At 44.9% G+C, this 6982-nt stretch overlaps 1 pseudogene; it reads left to right on the forward strand.

Annotated features, from left to right (window-relative positions):
* Positions 1 to 1400: 1400 nt before the first annotated feature.
* On the forward strand, positions 1401 to 2879 carry LOC101655813 (annotated as a pseudogene).
* The last annotated feature ends 4103 nt before the right edge of the window (positions 2880 to 6982 follow it).

Raw genomic sequence — 6982 nt, forward strand, 5'->3', positions numbered from 1 at the left:
TAAACATTCTTCAGAGAGAGAGGTGAGAGAAGAGAGAAGGAACAGTTAAGGGTAAGGGCCTTTGATTTACCACAGCAAAACCAGTAAAGCCTCCCAGTGATTCGGCTTTAAATAATTAACAAGAAACCCTTTGCATGCAAAGAGTCTTACTTATCAAATAACCAACTTAAAAACCATTGCAGTTGATTGTCAGCATATTTTTTTTAACCAAAATGCCTAAGGGATCAGGGGATGGAAAGTAATTAATAAGACCAAGACAGAGGTTTACTGCATGTAACTGAAACTGTTGTAAATCTGGGACTCATAAAGCGTTGTATTGATTGAGGGAGAAGACACACATGTTTCTGCTATTTTAGTGAAAGGGAAAGAAAGTGCAAAAACACGCCAACCGAAGAATCAAAAAAGGGAGGTAAGGCACTTGGAGCTGCAACACTTACCATGGAAACTACTTGCTGGTACATTTTCGTTGGAAGGTCCAACTTCCCTATTACAGACTGGAGCAGCCTACCTATGGGACCCCAGTGTCTCATCTAGATGAAGGTCATCGTGTAAGACAAGGTGAAACATTAAGCTGACCCAGGCAGCTTGATAATTTAGTGGAGACAAAACAAGAAAGATATGTAACTGGAAAAAATGGCGGAAATTCATGGAAGACTTGGAAAAATTGTTGGACTAAATCATCTGCATGATTTTCACTCTTCAGTACATTACCTCTGTAGAAAGAAGAATCGTGTTTTGCGAAACTTTGGGGACCAAAGTCGTTCATCATTATGGCTGGAGAATTTGGTGGGTGTCTCTGCATATGCATGTGTGCTTTTTCATAACAAAATGTGTGGGCCACATATATTATACACTTGATTTTAATTAATCATATTAAGGATTTACTGAGACCAGAGAAGCACCTAATTTAGAGATTGTAAATCATCACTATTCTCATTTTATGTAAGATAAATGTGAAGAAATGCATTGGTGTGTAGCAAGCAGACCACAGGACAGTATCATGCCCTTGATAATCACCGATCATTGATGATGGGTGGAGGGACTTGACTCACTTCTAACAAACAGAATATGGTGGAGGAGATGTATGCCATTCCCATGATTATGTTATGATTCAAACACACACCTCTAGAGAAATACATAAACATATACCTATGGATGCACATGTAAATATTTGTTTATGCATGTCAATTTAGACATGTCAAAGAACTGCAGATTTCCTCGAAAGCCTGTGGGCTACATGGACCTTAGGGTGGCCACCAGCCAAGAGCTACTCAAAATCCACCACTGTCAGTCCTACAACCCCAAGTAAAAGAGTGCAGCTAACTCCACCTAGAATCAGCTTCTTGGCTCCTTCTCAAACTTGTGTCTGGTTCCACCGTTGCCTCCTATTAGCCTTCACCATGTTGTCCATCAGGGTAACCAAGAAGGCCTACACGGTGTCCTCTATTGACTCCTGGGCCTTCAGCAACTGCTCCTATACCATCACTTCATCTTCCTTCTCCCAGGTGGGCAGTAGCAGAAGATTCCAGGTCAGCCTGGGCACTAGCATGAGTATGATCAGGGGCCTCAGCTGGACAGGTGTGGGGGCCATCATGGTCATTATGGTGAGCCAGACCCTGCTGAGCTCCATTAAGCTAGAGACAGACCCCAATATCCAGGCCATGTGTGCACAGGAGAAGGAGCAGACTAAGACCCTCAATAATACGTTTGCCTCCTTCAATGATAAGGTGTGATTCCTGGGGCAGCAGAACAAGCTGCTAGAGCCCAAGGGGAGCCGTCTGCAACAGCAGAAGACATCTCAGAGCAACATGGACCCCATGTTGGGGAGCTACATCAACAATCTTCGGCAGCAGCTAGAGATGCTGGGCCAGGAGAAGCTCAAGTTGGAGGCAGAGTTGGGCAACATTCAGGGGCTGGTGGAAGTCTTCAAGAAGTATGAGTAGGAGATCAACAAACAAACAGAGACAGAGAATGGATTCATCGTCATCAAGAAGGATGTGCACGAAGCCTATTTGAACAATTCCCCCTGGAGGGGCTAATGCAGGAGATGAACTTCATCACCTAGCTGCGTGAGGAGCTCCATGAGATACAGGCCCAGAGCTCAGACACATCCGTGGTGCCGTCCATGGGCAATAGCTGCTCCCTGGACATGGATGGCTTCATTTGCTGTGGCCCGGGCCCACTACAAGGAAGTCGCTGACCACAGCTGGGCTGAGGCTGGGAGCCTATACCAGATCAAGTATGAGGAGCTGCAGGCACTGGCTGGAAAGCATGGAGATGGACTTGGTCGCATCTCCCAGATGACCTGGAGCATCAGCAGGATCCACGCTAAGATGAAGGGGCTCAAACACCGGAGGGCTTCCCTGGAGGCCGCCATTGTGGACGCTGAGCAGTGGGGAAAGCTGGTCATTAAGGACACCAACAACAAACTGTCTGAGCTTGAGGCCACCCATGTGGGGCCAAAGAGGACAAGGCGCAGCAGCTGCTCGAGTACTGGGAACTGATGAATGTCAAGATGACCCAGGACATCAGATCACCACCTACCACAAGCAGCTGGAGAGAGAGGAGAGCCGACTGGGACTGGAAGCAGAGCATGAGCATCCACATGAAGACCACCCGTGGCTACTCTGGGGGTGCTGACCACAAGCCTCCCAAACCCTGGCCTCATCTACCACCTGGACTCCATGCAGCCCAGCTTCGGCTCAGGCGGACCCTCCAGTTCCTCCTCCCGCACCAGTTCCACCAGGGATGTGGTGGTGAAGAAGATTGAGTCCTGCAATGGGAAGCTGGTGTCTGAGTCTTCTGATGCCCTGCCCAAGGGAACTGCCTCTGTGACCCCTCCCAGCCTGCCTTTGCCTGCACAGGAACATCTGGGATAAAGGAGCTATGCAGGGGCTCAAAGGGAACAGGGGACTTGAGGGTTGGCTCAGGCTTCAGCCCACCCTACCAGAATCTACTGCTTGGGTAATCATTTTGCCCCTGACCACAACTAAACCTAGTTGTCTTTTCTAAAATAAAGCCTGAGTCAGTCCCCTCTCCCCAAAGGACACACACACACACACACACACACACACACACACACACTGAGGCAGCTAACAACCTGAGAAGGAGGCGTTGGTGGATTCATGGTACAATTTTGACTCTCCGTGCTGGAGACTCTGGTTTAATCCCTGGCCAATTTACCACTAGACGTGAGTGGATTTCCTGGAGGTTCCAGATTAAGAGGGATTTGGAAGAAAAGCTTGGTACTTCTGAAAATCATCCAATAGAACTTCTACAGATCAGGGTGGTGGGATGCACAATTGATCATGGGCATGATGGAGGACCAAAGCAGTTTCTTCTTTGTTGGTGCATGGAGTTGCCATGGGCCAGAGTATCTCACAACAACAATAACTTGAGAGAGCTTCCAAGCAGATCCTTCCCCAGTTGAGCCTTTAGATCAGAACACAGACTGGTTAACATCTTGATTGACATCTTTTGAGCCTGTAGACAAAGCTGTCCCTGGCCCCCTAACCCATGGACAGTATGAAATAATAAATGTATATGTTGTTTTAAGCTGTTAAATTTATAGCCAATTTTTATGCAGCAATAGAAGACAAATCTGAGTGTTATTAGTCACATCCTTTCATTTTTTTTGGTATAGTGATTAAATTATAAACAAAAATGCTTAGACTAACAATGAGATTTGCCATTTGGGGGGAAAGTACCATGGACTGCTAAAAGGGCACACAGATCTATTTTGGAAGTAAGGCCAGCGTGCTCCATGGAGACAAGAATGGTGAGACTTTGTCTAACACAATTTGGATATATTATCAGGAGAGACCAGTCCCTGGAGAAGGACATCCTGTTTGGTAAAGATGAGGGGCAGCAACGAAGAGGATGGCCCGCAAGGAGATGCACTGACACAGTAGCTCCAGCAATGGGCTCAAGCAAAGGAACAATTGGGAGGATGGTGCAGGCCTGGGCAGTGTTCCCGTCCCTTGTGCATAAGGTCGCTATGGGCCGGAACCGACTGGATGGGATCTAATAACAACAGATGTTGTTTTAAGCTGTTAAATGATTGCAAGTTGTAATAGAAAACTGGTCTGAGTGCCTTTAGTCCCCCTCCTTTCACTTTTTGTTATAGGGACTAAACTAAATTGAATACAAATGCTTCAAGTGAAACTGAGATTTGCCCTTATGGGGCATTCATGACATTATTCATGGGACTTCTGATTCCCTGCTGTAAATTGTTTCCTCTAGCCTTCTAACGTTGTATCTAATGCACTCATAATGTGCTTCCAAGGAACTACTACGATCTAATTATGATATGGTGCTAGTCTCATACAATCATTTTATCATCATTATTATTATTATTATTATTTGTACTTGATCATATGTGCCTGGGTCACCAAACACTCCATGCCTCATTTCATGTGCCATTGAATTCTGTAAAATGTCTTGCTATGTGCCATTTTATGGAATTTGCTTCTCGAAATCAATGTTATATTGTGTGTGTGCATGCACACGCACACGCACATACACACACTCATGCTTAGGAGCCCTGGTGGCCTAGTGGGTTATAAGTTGGGCTCTGATCTGAAAGGTCAGCAGTTTGAAACCACCATCTAATCCTTGGGATAAAGAAGGGGCTTTTTACACCCATAATGACTTTCAGTCTTAGAAGCCCACAGGGCAGTTCTCCCCTGTCCTACAGGGTCTCCAAGAGTTGGAATTGGTGTGATGGCAGTGAGTTGGTTTGGTGTATGTGCATACTATCTCTCTATGTTATCATCTCTTTTCCTATCTATCTATTATCTATCTATCTATCTATCTATCATCTATCTATCGATGGTCCTTTCTATGTACATGGGGCACTATCCTGATAAAATTTTAGAAAAAGATAGTGATCGATACTAAAAGGCTGAGACACGAAGAGAATGTGTACTGTCTTTTTTAAAAAGTCTTTGAGAATCTCTATCAACTTGTGGGAAGCCTGTTTATTGATCACTCAGAACTGGTAACCTATGACAACAGCTCTAAATAGTTCTAAGTGCTCAACCGCTAGCTGAAAGGCTAGTAGCTGGAATCCATCCAAAAGCACCTCAGGAGAAAGACCTGGCAAACTGCGTTTGAAAGGTTACATCCAGTCTTGAAAATCCTGTGGTGCAATTCATCTCTACACATACAGGGTCACCACGAGGCAAGGTTGGTGCGATAGCAACTCGTGGCAAGAGTGTCTACCATTCTCACGGCCATTGAACATTGTCTGGGAAGCATGATATCGTAGGGTCATGAAACAAAGAGTCAGTGATAAAACAAAGATAAATAAGCCTGAGAATTTTTTTTACATGAACACCGCACCCTAGCATGGAAGGTCAAGACTTTTTGACAGTTCAGAGGATGTCTAAAATAGAAAAGCTCCAGGGCACAGCGTGTCTCTCTCCAGCATGCTGCAAAGGGCCCGGCAATGACTGCCTTTGGGGGACAGGGGACCTACTTGATTACAGATGCTATGACTGCTGTTTTGAGCAAGTACTTTATGCTTGGGGCACATTTTATCTTCATCAAGTGTACACAGTAGATTGTGATAAAATTATGTGCCAACCCTAAACACTATTTCTGAACTAGTAGTCACACAAAGTGGACATTTTTCCAATGTGCACATCTTTTGGGGAACAGGGAACTGTGTAAAGTGAGGACTGCCTGGGGTACTACTCCCAGGCTCCATCAACCAGATGAACTTGTATGATTAGCAAAAGCACAGCATTTAGCCCTGTTCCGTTCAGAGTCAAGATCTGCAAATAGTACTAATAGCATGGTGAAGGTCATCCAGGTTTGTTGCTTTGTTGTTGTTGAAAAGTACTGTATCTATTTTAACAGGAGCTTTGGGAATTTCTTGGATATCTTTCTGCTCATGAAATTTTTGATGACACAATTTGGGACTGGATGAATTTGATGATCATGGTGAAATAAGATAAGGTATTATACTCATAAGGACCCCTAGTAGTGTAGTGGTTACAGGTTTAGTCTGTATCGACACTGAAGCTCACAGGATAATATGTGCACATACTCCAGTCAGCATGTTCCGTCGGCATGTTCTATTGAATCCGTTTTGACTCATAGTGACCGTATAGGACAGAGTCATATCTAACAGTTGACCCAGACGGTTTCTAAGCCCATGATCCTTATGGACGCTGATTGCTAGACCTTTTTGTCCTAGAGAGTGTCATTCGCTTTAAACCATCCACCATCCAGTTAGCGGCCAGGACGGCCTTCGTGTAACTTAGCTTACAAGCGATCAGCACCACCCAATAATCATCTGATTCAGTATCTTCCGTGCTTTTTGACTTTTTGACTTCGACAGAGAAAGCCTTGGTTGCTGTTGGTAGGCCTTGTTGATTCCATTCTAACTCATAGTGACCTTATGTACCCTACCCTATGCCGTCCTCACAGTTGACGTTTGAGCCCATGGTTGTGCCAATCCATTTCATGGAGGGTCTTCCCCTATCTTGATGAGCAGAAGTGAAGTGTACCACCAGGTTTATTGACTATGCTACACTCTATACCAGTCTGTGATTCATCCCTTTAAGTCTAGCTTCTCCTCAAACTGCCAGGGAAGACGGAATGCCCAGCTGTCTGCAAAAGCACTTGAAGGGCTTGGACCAACTGCTATTTCCATCTTTTAAAAGTAACGTCCTGTGCTCACTGCCAGGAGATCTTGGTTTAAAAGTAGCAACAAAAACCGGGAAAGGAAAAATCTGCCTTCCCAAACAGTCCAGCACAGGGGAACAGTAACTCTGGGCCAGGCCCATTCCAAATCACGCAGCACACAGCCACCCTGTTTTAATAGATATCATTCATTGATATCTAATGACATTAATGGGCTATACCCGTGGTTAATGATGGATGGGTATATTTCATGGCAGAAGGGTAAAGGGGCAACTTAGAAGAAGACTCTAAGCCTCAAAACATGTTTGAGAAAGTCAAATTAGAACAAAAT

This window comes from Echinops telfairi, unplaced genomic scaffold (assembly GCF_000313985.2).
Source record: "Echinops telfairi isolate 266 unplaced genomic scaffold, ASM31398v2 ScPeMD7_7469;HRSCAF=8507_1, whole genome shotgun sequence".
NCBI lineage: Eukaryota > Metazoa > Chordata > Mammalia > Afrosoricida > Tenrecidae > Echinops > Echinops telfairi.